Source organism: Neofelis nebulosa, chromosome 9, assembly GCF_028018385.1.
Source record: "Neofelis nebulosa isolate mNeoNeb1 chromosome 9, mNeoNeb1.pri, whole genome shotgun sequence".
In the NCBI taxonomy this organism is placed as follows: Eukaryota; Metazoa; Chordata; class Mammalia; order Carnivora; family Felidae; genus Neofelis; species Neofelis nebulosa.
In genome coordinates, this window is record NC_080790.1 from 10,900,323 (window position 1) to 10,917,809 (window position 17,487).

At 43.4% G+C, this 17,487-nt stretch overlaps 1 long non-coding RNA gene across 1 annotated transcript; it reads right to left on the reverse strand.

The window, feature by feature from the left end:
* Nucleotides 1-8,318: 8,318 nt before the first annotated feature.
* LOC131484376 (uncharacterized) lies at nt 8,319-16,656 on the reverse strand. The gene is made up of 2 exons (XR_009248203.1): nt 15,949-16,656; nt 8,319-8,513 (listed from the first exon to the last, which is right to left on the reverse strand). It is a non-coding gene; the product is annotated as an uncharacterized LOC131484376 (long non-coding RNA).
* Between the last annotated feature and the right edge of the window lie 831 nt (nt 16,657-17,487).

Here is a 17,487-nt window from a genome sequence, read left to right on the forward strand (position 1 = left end):
ACCCTCTCTGGGCCTCATTTGACACATGCATAAAGGGGGACTTTGGATAAGATATCTGCAAGATCCCTCTGGCTCCACTACTCTTCAAGTTCATAGTGGTTTTTTTTTTTAATTTTTTTAATGTTTATTTATTTTTGAGAGTGAGGCTGGGGGCAGGAGGGAGTATGAGCAGGGGAAGGGCAGAGAGAGGGGGACAGAAGATCTGAAGCAGGTTCCACGCTGACAGCCTCAAGGCAAACGCAGGCTCCAACTCACAAACCTTGAGACCATGACCTGAGCCGAAGCGGGGATGCTCAACCGACTGAGCCACCCAGGCGCCCCTTGAGTTCCTGTTCCCTTGAGTTCCTGTTCCAACAACACTGTAGGTTGACATAAAATATTCAATTGCCTGATTCAAACAAATGGATGTAAAACAGCATGATGTGTTATTTTTGCAATAACGTTTGACCTGATTCATTGAGGATTACGGAAGTATCAGACTCGATACACGGAGTTTTATACCACAAATTGTTTCTGCTTTTGGAAGGACAAAGGTAAACATTACCTCATGTTCTACGGTTTATAAAATCCGCATATATTATGGTTATTAAATCTCCATAAGTATTTGAAGCAGACGTTAATGTTCCCAGTTAAGATCACTAAGACCCAGGAAGTATAAATGAGTCTGCCCAGAGGGACAGAACTAGTAGGTGGCAAAGCCAGGACTGAAATCCTTATCTTAACCCCAAATCTCATGTTCCTTACATATGTACACTTTTCCTTAAGATTAACAATAAATAAATGCATTTTTACCCTACAACAAATGAAAATTCAACATGTAGGGGCACCTGGTTGGCTCAGTCTGTTTAGCACTGACTTCAGTCCAGGTCATGGTCTCATTCATGGTCCGTGGGTTCCAGTGTTGGGTTCTGTGCTGACAGCTCAGAGCCTAGAGCCTACTTTGAATTCTGTGTCTCTCTCTCTGTCTCTCAAAAATAAATAAACACTAAAAGAAAAAAATTTCAACATTTACCATCAAAGGCATCACTAGATCTATTTAATGGATCTGTTTGGAATATGGCAAAATTTCTGAACAGTTTGAGGTTAATTCTTTATGACAGAACCCTAAATTTGCAGCTTTTCATTCTATAAGAACAAAGATGAGGAGAAAAACAAAAAAATGGAATATCTCCACATTTTGTCACTCAAAAGCAAATCAGTTTTTAAACTAGTGGCTCAGTAAGTGCCCAAATGCAAGCGTGACTCCATTCTGAACCGTCAAAACATGTTTTCCTGCCCAGAGCTAAGACCATTTCAAACATGGTGGCCAAATTGACAAACTTTTCAAGTTCCTCTGTTGTTTGAATAAAGCAAAATGATTTCCTGAAATCAAAACAAAAAGCATTAAAATGCTAGTAAGCCCATATGTCCCTGAGGGAAGGAGAACGAGCCCCTGGGGAGCTTTAAATGGGTACCATTTCCTACAATGGAGATAATTCTTAGTTATAGCTTTTCAACCTGTTAAGGTGCCCTCCAGGGGAGGGTAAGAGGTTGCACAGGCCCTGTGTGACAGGAGTGGGGAGCAGTGGTGCTCTCTTGGGAGCTCCTACAGCTGGCTGGAGATGGTGGCCCCATGCTGTGACAACCCAAGAGAAGGAGCAGACTGAAGTCTGGTGTTCTGAGTGGGGTCAAGCAGAATCAAGACGGACTCAGGCCTTCCCTACCCTGTGCTCCTCCACTTCCTGTAAGTTGGAGTGCACGCCCGGCCACGGAGAGAGCCTGGACCGCCTGACTCACAGGTAGGGAGAAGACCAAGGCTGGGCACGGCTCACAGCCAGAGGGTCACCAATGCCAGAGGAGAGAACTGGCCAGCTGAGCCTCCTGCAGAGACAGGGAAGCAGCACCAGGAGGAGCTGAACTTCAGGCTGGGCCTTCCGGGAGCGGGCATCTACTCCAAAGATCCTCTTGTCCCTGCCACAGACCACAACACCAACCACGACCGTGTCTGTGGGGGCTGATGCAATGAGCCTTCGGTCCTGGCTGGTGACTTCAAGCCCGGTGACATTAAACAAAGCTCTCGCTCGGGTTTCTTAACCGCGTCATGGGGAAGAGATCATGTGCTCACTTCCTTTTCTGAAATCTTATGAAAGTGCCCTGGAAATGAACTGGTGAAAATGTTTGAAACGATGCAGACAGACCAGGACCATAAACTTGAAGCTTCAAAATAAAAATACAACATGTAATTCAGTGATGCAGTCAAAGTTTATGTAAATAAGGACGCTGTTTGAAAGAAAATACAGAAACCTTGAAATCAGGGCTTCTTCTTCTTCTACTTGGGGACAAGAGTTTCAAAATGCCGGGCTGCCGACCTCACCATTATCAATTCAGAGCATAAGCTGCTTTCATAAAAGTTCCCTTTTGAGTGCAGCAGGCGCTGAAGCCCCATGAAATGTTCTTTAAAGGTTTAATAGACTGTGAGTAGGTCCCTGGGGCAGGATTAACCAGTTCTCTTAAAAAAAAAAAGAAAAAGAAAAAAGAAAAAAGAAAGGAAAGAAAGAAAAAAGAAAGTAAGAAAAAGCCAAACATGTGCATTTATAATAGAGTCTTACATCCAGTCCTGATCTCATGGAACAGTTCTGAAATTTCCCAGAGACAATGACCAGGATCATGATAATAATGTTTAAAAATAAAACCTCTGTCGTTTTCTCCTGCTCCTAATTTTATTTTCCCCTATTATGTCCCTTTAGGAATTAGCAATCAAAACTTCTAATTGTATTCCTCGGAGACAGAGGTCAGAGATCTTAATTCAATCTAACAAAAGTTGTCTGAAAGCTCTTCTGAGTGGTTTTCTCAAAACAAGAGCATACTGGATCGTTACAATCTTACTATTCTTGTGGGCTAATTAATAGCAAGTACACTGGGCTTACTGAGCTAAAATGGGAAACAGTTTCCAAACCAAATACGAAAACCATGTCGCATCCCTGACTCAGTCAAAGCCTTTTTTATGTCAGATTAAGGAGTATCTCTCAAAACAGTACGAGCTGATATTCCTGTGTGTGCCCCAAGCCTTCTGCGAATGTAAGGAAAATCTCTCTATTAAAAGACAGAGAGGGAGGGAGAGAGAAAGCCATTGCTAATAATCTGTACAATATATAAATTTACATATTTAGCTATAAACATATATTTATAACTAACGAACGAATATATATATATATATATATATATATATATATATATATATAAATGTTTCATATCCATTCCACAAAAGGTTTGAGGCCAAGAGAATGACAAAGTTAACTCAGTATTTTATAATTAACAGTGTTTAAATCTAGCTAAACTCATGTGATCTTCAAAGCAATCCTGTGCTTTATTCTCCCACATTCTATTCATGGGGAAACCAGTATTCAGAGAGGGAACTCACATCACCATATCCCACATGAGTAACTTTGAGCCAGGAAAAAAAAAAAAACTCAATGTTTCACTGAGTACGTCCCTACTCTTTTACTCTTGCTGTACTTCTTTGAGAAGACTTCATGCCTCTCGTCCCTCAGGGAACACCTGGCCCTTGCACGTAGCAGCCACAGTGCACAGAGGTACACGCTACATTTAGGGGCCCGTGAAAATATTTTTAATTTCTTTTAAAATCAGAAAATAAGTGAATACGGCGTACCCTGGATTATAGTCATCTTTATACCATTACAGTCCTCTATATGAGAGGGGAGGGGGAAGAGAGAGAGGAGGGGAGGAGGCAGGGGGAGGGCGGGAGAGAGGGAAGGAGAGAGAGTTGATGGAGGAAGGAGCCCTCTGAAGAGAAGAGTGTGTAGGATCCACAGAGGTCATAATGCAGCACAGACAGCACCTTCTACCCCTTCTTTCCCTGGTTGTCTCCTACTCATCACTTTGAGACTCAGTCAAGGGCATGGGGCACCTAGGTGGTTCAGTCAGTTACGCATCTGACTCCTGGTTTGGGCTCAGGTCCTGATCTCACAGTTTTGTGAGTTCGAGCCCCACATCAGACTCTATTCTGGCAGCGTGGAGCCCGCTTGGGATTCTCTCTCTCTCCCTCTCTGCCCCTCCCCTGCTCATGCTGTCTCTGTCTCTCTCAAAATAAATAAATGAACTTAAAAAAAAAAAAGACTCAGTAAAGGGGACAACTTCTACAGTAAGACTTCTTTGAAATAAGAGAGGGAAAGCAAGCAGAACTTAAGAACTAGTCATCAGAAGTATTAGATGACTCAAGTCAGAATCACCTGCATGGGCACCATGAAGACAGAGTGGGAAGCTTCAGCCCAGGCCAGGCTGTCAGGAGAGGAAAATACAAAATGAGCAAAGCTGTGTACCCAGGCGGAGTGAAACCCAAGTTACTTTACAAACATAATGAGGAAGGAGAGAAATCTATAGAATCTCATTTCCTCCCCCGGGTTATAGAGAAACGCTTTTTTGCCAATCAATTCTAATAATTGATTAGCTAATAAGAGACTGCATTTACAGCTGTAGGCAATAGTGGGTTCACTATCACTGGAAAAGAGCTTTCTCACAGGGAACAAGAAGCCAGCAAGGTGTGGGTGGCAGAGGGAACATCCCTCTGTCCAGAGATTCACTTGAAGAAACCAACACTCCCTATTTTGTTATGAAAAGGCTTTCAATTTTTCAGGAACTCAGACTGGTCTCTTTGCAACTCATCCCCATCAAGAACGTTGTCCTGGAAATGCAAAAATAGCACTACTTAACATTGTGAGTTCAGAATAGATTAGTTGCGTCTGTATTCAAATTTCATCTTCTCCCCAGAGATATGTACCTCCTGTCATTTTCCGTATTTGCATCAGTGTGAAGAAAGTTGATACGATCAACTGACCAGAGAAGTCCAAATGCAGATGAAGAAAATTATTTTATCTGCGTTTCTTTTCTTTTCCAGCTCAATGGAGATATAATGGACGTATAACATTGTGTAAGTTTAAGCCTTACAATGCCGTGATTTGATACATGTATACTTGTGAAATTATTATAATAAGGTTAGTTAACACGTTCACTGTCTCACATAACTACCTTTTTGGTGGTGAGAACATGTAACATTGAAGATCTATCTCCTCTTAGCGGTTATTAAGCAATAATACAATATGTTTCACTGTAGTCACCATGCTGTACATTAGATACCCAGAACTTATTCATCTTATAACTGGCAGTTTATACCTTTTAGTCACTATCTCTCTCATTTCATCTATCTGCCTGTCAGCCCCTGGCTATCACCATTCGGGGACCTGTTTCTACCAGCTTGGCTTTCCTCAATTCCAAAGGTAAGTGGGATATTACAGGAGAACTCTATTTTAAAGTTGGAGCCTTTGCAGTTGAAGAGACAAAAGCTTTGACAGTCCGTATTGATATGAACACAGCCCAAAGTAGGCTGTGTTCAGGCCACAGAAATAGACCGGTAAAGCACAAAATCCAAATGACAACAGAAGAAAATTAAAACCAGAACAGGTAAAACTCAACAGTTGTCCTCAACTAAAGTTTTCACTAAAACCCTGATGTGGAGGATTTTGAGTTGCAAGGATATCATGGATTTGTGTTATTTAATAGACTGAATAGAGCTCATTTGAGAACATGAGTTCTTTCTGCACCAATATTTAGTTGACCTTAAAGCTTTTAGTTAAAAGAACCACCCACATACTGTAGAAGACAGACAGGTATGTTTACCATCTCTTTTCTTGTTCACAATGAGTTCACAGGTAAGAAATGCTTCTTACAAAATTGGAAAAAAAAAACAGGACCAAACCTTGCTCTGTTTGAAACATCCCTAAAAATAAATACCATGAGTTTAAACACTGCATAGAGGAGAAGGAACATTTTTAGGCATACATTTCTCTGTTGGTGTTTTGACATGAGATTCCCTGCGGAACGTGCCTGTTTTCTACATGTCTGCTTTTTTTTTCCTTTTTGTTTTGTTTTGTTTTGCAGTAACTCATGTTTCAGAGGTGATTTGTTTCATCTGTGTTTACAACAGGCTACAAACTCGTTTGGTACAATGCTTTGTTTCTTATAATTTATTTGTAACAAATCAAGCTCTAAAACCCTTTTACTCCCTACCATCAAATTGGTTCAGTTTGTTTTAGGAAATATTTTGAAATCTGTGCTTGAATCTCTGCTGAAATTATGCTGCATTACAGTTTAATTAATGTCATCCAAGATTACTACTAATTTAAATGGTTTCACTCGAGGTGAGTTTTAGAAACATTGTTTCAAAATCACTGGTGCATTTTTTTTTTTAAATCAAAGTCTTGCTTAATCCCCAAAAGTAAGAAGAGTCACGTTTACTTTTTGTACACAGTTCAGTTTGGTTCTCAGTGTGATTCCTAAAAAAAGAAAAAAAGAAAAAAAAAAAAAAAAGAAAAAAACACCATTCGACAGAGCCCTCAAATCAATGTGGCTCACTTCAGGGAATGCTTTGTATTCATGTTACCTTTTGTATCCAGTTACAAAGTCCAGCTCGAATTTCTACAGTAATCATAACCCTACAGAACAATTACATTGACAGTACTGTAGATGTAATTAGGTAGTTTCAATTTCAAATGCAAAATTACAATTTGCACTAAGAACTAATAAAAACTAAAAGAACAATACTTTCAAAAAATAACCAAAGGTATTGTGTTTCACTAAAATATCTTTTTAGTTATTACTTCCCAGTCAAACAAGGGAAGCAAGGTGAGGTTTTTAAAAAGGCAGAATGACTTGGTGAGAAGGGTATTATCAAAATTCAACTTCACTTCTCTTGGGCAGTCACATATAAGGGACACAACTCTCTGAGCCTTATGTGTAGAATGATGGGCCTGGTCTAGGGGACATCCCACATTCCTTCTGTTCGTGGCATTTTGTGAAACTAATGACATTTTGTAATTTTTACTGCAAAATCAAAATCGTAAATTTCTGGAGGAGGAAGAATCTTACTTAGTCAGGTCCATATCCACTGCTTGGCATAAATATGCTGTTATGTTTTCTGAAGTTGTGATTTAAGAACATAATGTAGGGGCACCTGGGTGGCTCAGTTGGTTAAGCATTAAACTCTTGATTCTGGCTCAGGTCATGATCTCACAGTTTGTGGGATTGATCCTGGCGTCAGGGTCTATGCTGACAGTGTGGAGCCTGCTTGGGATCCTCACTCTCTATCTCTACCCCTTCCTTGCTTGTGCGCTCTCTCTCTCTCTCTCTCTCTCAAAATAAATACATAAATACATAAATAAATAAATAAGTAAATACACTTAACATAATGGAAATTTAGAGTAGATTAGGATATTTATTAAGTAAAATGCATCAGCCTGTTATGGCAAGACTTTCTCTGAAAATAATAGGGCTCCAAGCAATTTTTTGGAAGCACGCTTTCCACCTACATGTAGGATGGAGCTTCTGGAACAGCGGTCTACCATGGGGACACCGGTGAGCTCAATTAGTGAGAATGTGAAAAGCACTTCCTGCAATCCCTTCTCTGTAACTTCCATCAGCTACATAGTAAAAGCTACCAGAACTATGTTCTCCCATGGCGCCTTTGGTAGTTTAGAATGTTCCCTGGGGCAGTTCATGCCCTGCATGGCCCATGTGAAATTCACATACATGTTGCTAAAGTAACATGGTCCGTCTTTGGGGTCACTTTGCCTGTCCTCCCAAGATCTTTCTCATTGCTCTTTGTCACCGCTGCTGAATGATGGTTCCCTTGTCTTTGGCCTGCTCTTCTCCCTGGAGATTTCCTGAAAGCCCACATCCTGACTAGACTCATTTGCCCATTGCCAGGTCTGGGCTCCCCAAATCCTCCCTGACAGCCCTGTGCAATTTGTAAATAGTCGCCCTCCCTTTATCACCTTTACCCAAAGCTGTGCATGTAATAGATTAAATTCCAGTTATCTCTTCTCCTGTGCCCTTCCCCTAAGCCCTTTACTGGTCTGCATTGCCTTGGTCATATTTATTTTTACCATTATCAACTTCCTTCTCTGTACATGGGAAATGGGAACGGAAACAGTGCTCAGGTGTGGCAGAAGTGGCTTCGTACACAGGGGCACAGCAAGAGACATGGACAGGAAGTCAGGACACCTGGGATGAGGTCAGAGTTCCCCCCAACTTCCTTTGTAACACTGGACAAGTCAGATACGTGCTACCAGCCATGGTCCACTTAAAACCTGTGTTCTCTGAAAGAGGCATGACCTCGAATTCTCATCCACTAGAGAGTTTCAGATAACACATGGTGGAATGCACACACGTGGAAATCCATCTTGGGAGCTCACTGCAGCCATAGTCGTCCATCTTCAATATTTAACTTTCTTTTTAGAAACGGCCGCATCATAAATTTCTCCATATCACAGTTTGCTTGTTTATTTGGTCTGATAATTAAGGTAACTTTGGCATCAGCATGCCACTTCCTTAAGGAATGGAACGCAAGGCAGCTCACGGAATGTGGAATCATCCTCTCCATCTTGCTTAAGGCCTTCACGCCGAAGAAGGGAAACACAGAGCTCAAAAGCCGTCTTGGAAAGGTCAGTCGGCTTCTGTTTCTCAAAAAAGAAAAGAAGAAACCCTAAAGCACAATGAAAGAGAAGGGAACCGTGCTGCCTTATGGATTATTCAAGGTTGTTAACCAAAGCCTTCTTACCTGCCTCTAATCGCTGCCTCCCCCGCACACCCTCCTTTTTCCAGGCATCAGAGGAGGGCAAATTAGATCATATATTTGAAGCGCTTGGTCTCCTTGTAGGAGAGGGGTCATATAAATCTTCAGTGTTGTCACTTTCTATTCTCTCCATGCCTTTGACCTTAGCTCGCTGAAAATAATTTATAACTGGTTGTAAGGCACCTGAGAACGGCTCCATCCACCTCATGAGTAAAGAGCCTGAGGCGGGAGCGCTTGGCAGTCACACTCCCTTGACCAGAGAACCCCCTCCAGCGCTTCAGGAGACAGAAGTATACGGACAACAGCAGCTGTGACATGCCACATGGTGGCAGCAAGTAAGCCACCGGCCAACGAAGTGGGCTAGAAGTCAGAGTGCCGCCTCCCCCTGACTCAGGCAGGCCTCCCCTCACCTGCCCAAATGTACCAGGTGAAAGGAAAGTCAGCTTTGTGACAAGGACCTGTGGATACTCACGGATACCCGTGAGTCCTGCCCACAGTGAGTGTAGCAGCTCCATTGGAAAGTGTGGCTGCCATGTGTTTTCATTCACTGAGTACCAGGACTCAAGAGGGAAAACAGATGCTGACAAGTCTGAGACGACAGAGAAAATAAATAACAATAAAGAATTTTTAAAAAGCAGGTCTACTGATGCCCTGTCTCATTTAGTGTCATCATTTTCTCCCAGGGATCCAGGTCATGAAGTCCCATCTTCTTTGCAACCCACACGTAGTTACAACTGAGTGTCACTTGTGTCTCCTGAATATTCCCCATCACCCGTTCGTCTATTTCCCCAGACCCAGTTGCCTGTTTTCTGTGGCTTCTCTGAAGACTTCTGTGTAGTAGGATTTCTTCTAGTGCACCTGTCTGATCCATCCCCTTGTATACTTCGAAACCAGAGAAATTCTAAAAGGTGATGTGGGAACAGAGTGGTCTGGGGGTTCAGGCCAGCAGATGAGTTGGGGACAGTGAGGAAGAGGAGGTGAAAGCTGGAGCGCTTCCTGCTGTCACAGCTCTGGGAACTGGAGTGAGCTCTGCATCAGCCTCCTGGCAGGAGGTGTGAAGCGTAATCAGTATTCATACACCTGCCCGAAGTTTTTCCATGGCTCTGAAATGTGTCTCATGAGACGCAGTCGCACTCAGGAGCTAATCCCTAAATATATTTTCAGCCTTATCCTTTATTTCTCCCACAGAGTCACCCAACACTCAAGAAAATCGAAAGTCTATGGTCTTCATGACTTTTATGCTCACATCATCATCATTCCCAGGATTACTGATTCGCTCATCCAACTGGGAAATTCTACTTGGTCTCTAGTTTCATGAAAGGACCACTTCCTGTTTTGAAGTCTTCTTTATTATCCACAGGCACCCTCCTCTACACATCTATTTACACCTTTTCATCTACATGTTGTGTTTTTACATGACTCTATTTTAATATTTTGTCTATATTTGTTTCCTCCACCAAAGTGAGCTGTCCCTCCTAGGTTCATTGATTATTTTATTCCTGGCATCCAGCACCATGACTGGATGCTACTGGAATACTTGATTTTGCTGGAAGCAAATTACATGTCTGAAGGATTACAAAGAGGCAAGTGGAGAAGAGCGGAAGCAGGCATGAGCACTTTAAGAACAATTTCTTTTCCCCACTTTTCCATGCTGTGAGTTTATGCCGCATAGCGGGGCGCTGGGACACGTGATGTGATGTTGAGATCTCGTCCTCGGAAGTTAAGCCAAGTACCTTCAATATACGTAAATCGTAAATCGAAATGCCAACATCTTCACTACCCCCGCCCCCACACCTCGCACAGGATCTCACCAAACGAGTTTGAGCATACGTGGGTTCAAATCAGGTAATGCTGAACCCAAGGTGATTGAAAGCACCTCACCAACAGGTTCCAGGGGCAGTGTTTTATGGGGAAGACCTGGAAGCAAAGCAAATAAATTTTACGACTGGTTGAAGCATAAGCAGCTGTCTTACCTGGGAAAGTTTAGTTGGTTATTTGTGGTTGCCTGTTCTTAAGTTTCTTTATCAGCTTTGAGTGCATTGACTCAGTCTCAGGTGTCAGTTTGCTTATATAAGCTGCCAAGGTATTAGAGCCACCCCAGTCTAATGGCTCCCTGTTTAACGACTGAGAGTGCTCTGTCCTACATTCAGTCTAGAATTATCTCTCCTTTTACTTCATTTAATGGATTCACCGCAATAGAATTATCTTAAGTTTATAAGGTACTTTATAATTTGCCAGAATTCAAAAGATCGTGGGAATAAAAATTTCCCAAGGCCAGTATTTAAGCTGGGTGGCTTTAGTTGGCTTTACCATCCAATCGTATTCTTTGACCCTCATCTCCACTATTTGAAGTATCCGCCACAAGTTGAAAGCATTACGCTTAATTTATGTGAAATATTTAACACAAAAACTTTAAATAATGACAATCTCAGTCTTCAAGAAAACCAAAATGCAGAAATCACTTGCCCAGTTTTGCACAACCAGTAGCAAAACGCGGACTCAAACTCAGATCGTTCCCAGCCCAAACCACGTGTTCCTGTCCTTTCCTTCTGCTGCCTTTCCATAACCAATGTCGATGCCAGGCCTTATGTCTTCAGACTTCCAAAATCACAATCATTGCCATGGTTCGATTCTGAAGTACTTCATTATTTTTAAAAAATGCAGTTTCCATGGGAAAAAACTTTCCTCCCACCTACTCCAGGATTATAATCCAGCTTTCAGTGCCACAGCACATTCTTTCTTTTTAGGCAAATTAATTACGAGCTTTGATTAAGAGCCTATGAAGACTTCCTATGCCAATCTGCACAGCAGAGGTTGCTGAAAGACTATGTGGTTGAAAGACCAGATCAAGTAAATAGTTCAGAGGTTTTAAACTACTCATCCCTTAGCCCAACTCTAAAAAGATGGAGATTTTAGTGCCTTTGCACATTTCCAAGTACTCTCTCTGCACGTTTGAGTCTGTTTTATTCACTGAGCATATATTTGAGCTATATGGACATAATTTCATTGCCAAAGTCAGTGGACTCTAACTTCCCCTATCTCCATCGCTGTGGACTTAGTTCAGGGCCTCATCTCTTGCACAGGCAACTGCATTTATCAATCATTAATGTAGATGGCACCCACAATTATAAGCCGGCTTCGTGTCAGAAATTTTCATACAGGCTCTCCCATTTTGCTTTCAAACCATCGTGGGAGATGTTCCCCGCTCCCACCCACATTTTACAAGCCCATCAGAGCCAGAAAATAACTTATCCATCATCACTCGACCTGGCAGAGGCAGAGCAAGATATGAAAATGAACATTTTCTCCTGCCTTATTTTCATACCATGCAGCAGGGGGCCCTGAGCTTCTGGCTGGGGGGAGAATCCATGCAGTGATGAAGGGGAAGAAGGGCTAAGACACACCCTTTGCTGTTGACCATAGGCCGTAACCAGCCACCACTTTCTTAGGTGGTCTCCATATTCACCCTCACAGGCACCGACCGTCAGAGACCAAAATGGGAAAGATTTCTGAGGGCAGGGAAGCCGAGGCCATGAAGGGAGGATAAGACTCAGAAAGGTGCAGAGAACCTCAGAAGGGAATACGGTTTGATGGGTGTTGACAGAGGGCAGGTGACATTACTGTGTTTGTGATCTTCAGAGGCATTGTGCTAGACACTTCCACTTGCATTACTCACAGATCTACTATGTTATCTGTCCCACTTCACGGATGAGGTAACTCAAGATAGGAGAGAATAACTATCTTGCTTCAAATTATACAGCTCATAAGTAGGAAAAGCAGAAGCAAATCTGAATAATTGAGTGCCTACAGTGAGTCAGTTTCTGGGTACTCAGGAGAAAAAGACAGTGCTATGAAGCTTTGTGTAGGTGTTGGGGGTTGGAGGAAGCAAACAAACACTCTCAAAGAAGCACACAGAGTTTGTTAAGAAAACACGGAACGGGGACTCCATCAGACTGAAGAGTCATGAAAAGCTCCTTTGAAAGCGTCCGTGAAAAGAAAGAGGTGTCTGAGCCCAGCTGAACACAACACATACAGTAAGTATGCTGGCTTGGGTGAGGCAATCACACAGATGCCCCAGGAGCATTAGCAAACTAGTTGGAGCAGTTTCTAGAGTTTTTAATCTCTAACCAGGAAGTCTGGGTGTCATTCCATAGGCAGTGTGGTGGCCCAGACAATCATAAGGTAGGAGAGGGCCTGCATCCATCAGGTTTGCCAATTCAGTATCTTAAGGGGCAATGTCACTCTTGCAAAATGGAGGCAGGATTCTAGGATGCAGAATTCAGTGACACATTTCGGACTCTGATTATAGGGCAGGGGTACATGCGGTGACCAGGATGGGGCTGGACGTGTATTTTTTTTTAACGTGCCTCTATATACAGCACCAGTGCATAATTGGTGCTTTATACATATTAAGATGATTTGGGGGGGCCTGGGTGGCTCAGTTGGTTAAGCGTCCGACTTCAGCTCAGGTCACATTCTCGCGGTCCGCGAGTTCGAGCCCTGCGTCGGGCTCTGGGCTGACAGCTCAGAGCCTGGAGCTTGCTTCCGATTCTGTGTCTCCCTCTCTCTCTGCCCCTCCCCCGTTCATGCTGTGTCTCTCTGTGTCTCAAAAATAAATAAATAAATAAATAAATAAATAAACGTTAAAAAAATTAAAAAAAAAGATGATTTGGACAAAAATATGAATAGGATTCATCTTAGGTTGGATTCTCTAGGAGCAGAGGAAGAAAATAGCGTTCTTGTTAAGTGATTGTGGGGAGAGGCTCTGAGGAGAAGGGAGTGAGGGAAGCAGGGCAGGAGAAACAGCTCAGCAACGATATGGGTTCCATGGGAGATGGGCTTTGGTCTGGCTCCACATGGAAGCACCTGACCACAAACCACAACAGGTATTCCACCCACCTGGAGGTAGGTGTTTGTGTTAGGCTAAGGGCAACAGAAGGGTCAGCCATGACTTGTTGGCACCTAGGAGAGCAGAGCAGCTGGTAAAGGATCTGAAAGGCAGGAAGAGCTTCCCCTAGAGCAGGGATGTTCAGGGCGCACCACACTGGGAATATCTTAGAAATGCGTATTTCTCAGATATGCATCTCAGGCCCCACTCACACGTGATGAACTTGAAACTCTGGGAGCAAGGTCCAGGCAATTGTTTTCCCATGCCCTCTAAACGACGGGGATCCCTGTAAAGTTGGAGGAATACCACACTGCAGGATCCTGGACTAGGTTCTCTCAGACTCCTCCTCCCCGCTTGGTGATCAGACAACTTCCTGGTCATGGAGCCCTTGAAAGAACAGAATCTGACCTTGACCTAACATGGCAAGGGAGGAATGTAAAGGAAAGGAAATGTCACTGTAGCACTGGGTATACTCAATGCTTATGAATTTCTGGATTTCTTCCATAATAAAATCATTATAGAATTCAGTCAGATTTAGGAGCCTAAACTTTACTGGTAAGAGAGAATAGCTTATTCTGTATAACTTAGAGAACAGCATAAAGTTTAGGGGATAAAACTTTGGCTTTATATAAGAAAGACTTTTTTTTTAATTGAGGTAACTATATATAGTAAAATCAATGCAGTTGCCATGTATTGAGGACCTACTATACATCAGGAACCTAATTACATGACACATTGAAATCAGGGCCTCAGCTGGATTAGAGAAAGGAATTCATTTACCTACAGTTTTAAGTAGGTGTCAGACCGTGGTATGAAGTTTTTATTTTTTTTTTTATTTATTGTTTTTAAAATGTTTACTTATTTTGAGAGAGAGAGAGAGACAGTGAGAGAGCGCAAGTATGAGTGGGGGAGGAGCAGAGAGAAAGGGAGAGAGAGAATCCCAAGCAGGCTCCATGGTGTCAGCACAGAGCCTGATGCAGGGCTTGATCCCACAAACCATGAGGTCATGACTTGAGCTGAAATCAAGAGGTGGCTGCTTAGCCAACTGAGCCACCCAGGCGTCCCTCTGGTATCAGGTTTTTAAAAGACTGGATTCGGGGCGCCTGGGTGGCTCAGTCGGTTGGGCGTCCGACTTCAGCTTGGGTCACGATCTCGCGGTCTGTGGGTTCGAGCCCCGCGTCGGGCTCTGGCCTGATGGCTCAGAGCCTGGAGCCTGCTTCTGATTCTGTGTCTCCCTCTCTCTCTGCCCCTGCCCCGTTCATGCTCTGTCTCTCTCTGTCTCAAAAATAAATAAAACGTTAAAAAAAAAAAAATTAAAAGACTGGATTCATATGAGCAGAAGAATTTGCCAGGAATATGCACTGTATCACATTTGGGGTGCAGAAATTTACAAACAGGTCTTTGGTCTCAAAAGAAGATCCTTATGATATTGGGCCACAGGGATGATGTGCCAGGCCTCTAGAGAGAAATAAACAATGGGCAGAAATAACCTGGGCAGAAATAACAAAACCCTGCAAAATTAAAAGGGAATTTTCTACCTAGAACAGTCTGAAAACACCCATAAAAAGACCCGGATTCCAACCAGTGATAGACAGCAGCTCAGGGCCAAGGTCCAGAATGAATGCTGGGCAATGAGAATCCAGAGCTGGGAGCTATATCCAGGAGAGATGGGCCACTAAGGGAAGCATATCAAAAACCCAGGAAGGTCTCCGTGGCAGAGTCAGTGGTGATAAAAAATTCCCAGGGGACTTGAGGGGTTAACAGGAGACTGGGTCCACCAAATGGGCAGGGGCTAATCTCAGCAGCTCTTCTGATGGCATTGGTCAGAGTTTCTGCCCAAGCTGACCGACAGCAAACAATGATGGGGAAGGCTCATGACACTGGACCACAGAAGAGAACTGCACAGGTGCTTAAAATAGCCCAAGTTAGGGGTGCCTGGGTGGCTCAGTCGGTTGCACGGCCGACTTCGGCTCAGGTCACGATCTCACGGTCCGTGAGTTCGAGCCCCGCGTCGGGCTCTGTGCTGACGGCTCAGAGCCTGGAGCCTGCTTCAGGTTCTGTGCCTCCCTCTCTCTCTACCCCACCCTACTCATGCTCTGTCTCTCTCAAAAATAAAGGCTAAAAAAAAATTTAAAAATACCCCAGGTTACACAGGAAACAGCCCCAGGACTCACAGGCAGACTCCAGGAAGGAGGAGGACACCTCTGAATGAGGCCAGACAAGGCTCTCTATTCTCCCCCATGAAACTGTGGGGCTGTAGTTACCTGGGTATACCAAAGTATCTCTAATTCTTAAAATAGTCATCTACAGTATGTGTTGTTAATCATCTCTCCAGATTAAGGAGGGAAAAGCCAAGGCTTTAACAGCTTTATTTCTGCTCACAGCCATACAGCTAGTCAGGATTTAGCTCACTCAAAATTCAAATTAAATTTACCTGGACTCTTCTCTGTGTAAGTGTTTCTCAAAATATAGCCACTTGAACACCTATGATTGAATGGCCAACAGCATCTCTAGAGCTTGAGTCCCAGGAATCTGAACCTGCAGCAAGTTGGGTGATTTGTGTCATGCACACATTTCTGAGGACACCTCCTCTCTCCATGTTGCCTCTCTATCTCCCACAACAAAACTAGGATCCTGCAGAAGTACGTGCACCACGGAGAAGCATTCCAACCTGGGATGGATGACCACAGTTCGCAGATGTCTGGGAGTGGGCTGCTGCAGGGCAGGTGCAGAGCAGGAAGTGCTTGATTCGATGACCTCACAATGGCCAGCTGCCATTGACTTTCATAAGTCCAACCTCTCAAACTTCCTAGAGAGCTACCATGGATAGAATTTTGTGTTCCAGAAAGATATGTTGGGTTCTAACCCCCTGTGTCTCAGAAAGTGACCTTATTTGGAAATAAGGTCATTGCAGGTACAGTTAGTTAAGATGAGGTCATAGTAGAGAAAGGTGGCCCTTAACCCAATATGACCCATGCACTTATAAGAAAAGGGACGATATGAAGACATACACACAGGGAGGACACCATGGAAGGACAGAGCAGAGATATAAATGATACAGCTGCAAGCCAAGGAGCACCCACGATTGCCGGCTACCATCAGAAACTAGGCAGAAGCAAGGAAAGATTCTACCTAGAGTCTCAGAGGGAGCATGGCCCCACTAACTTAACTTAGGACTTCTAGCCTCCAGAACAGGAAGAGAATAAATTTCTGTTGTTTTTACAGCAGCCCTTGGAAATTAATTCCTTATAGCAGCCCTAGGATATTAGTATGACAGCTAATGACAGGGAAATTTAGTGCTTCCTCGCCTCCTCTTTTGGAGCTAAAATTAGATTTATTTATTTTGAGAGGATGGGGGAAGGGCGGAGGTAGAGGGAGAAAGAGAATCCCAAGCAGGTTCTACATTATCAGCGCAGAGCCCAACGCAGGGCTCAGTCCCAGGGACCATGAGATCATGACCTGAGCCAAAGTCAAGAGTAGGGATGTTTAACCTAATGAGCCACCCAGGTGCCCCAAACTCTTTTTGTTTCCTGACTAAGAGAGCCTAGACTTGAAATCTCTGAGACTGAACATACGCTATGAAATCAAAAGTGTCTGTCTTCAGAGAATGTTGATGAAACGTTTGAATCCTCTGGCTTCCCCTCTTCTGCTGTCACCACACGAAATCTCTTCCAAGGATGATCTCTCTCTCTCTCTCCTACTTCTGTTACTGTGAAGAGAAGTTCCAAGGCACAAATGCCCCTGCTGTAATCTCCTTCCAACGGTGCTGCAGACCATACCAAATTGCATCAAATCTAGCAATTTTTGGTACAAGAAAGGTTATCAGTTGTTGGGGGAAAGAAAAAATATATATAAATATATATACATTTTATACAACATTTTAAAAGCACTGCCTCTGAGTCGTTCCTGCCAGTTGGAAGGGCCAAATCTCAAGGCCAGCAGCCTTTTGATGTTGAAATGTTTGTGTTGCCTG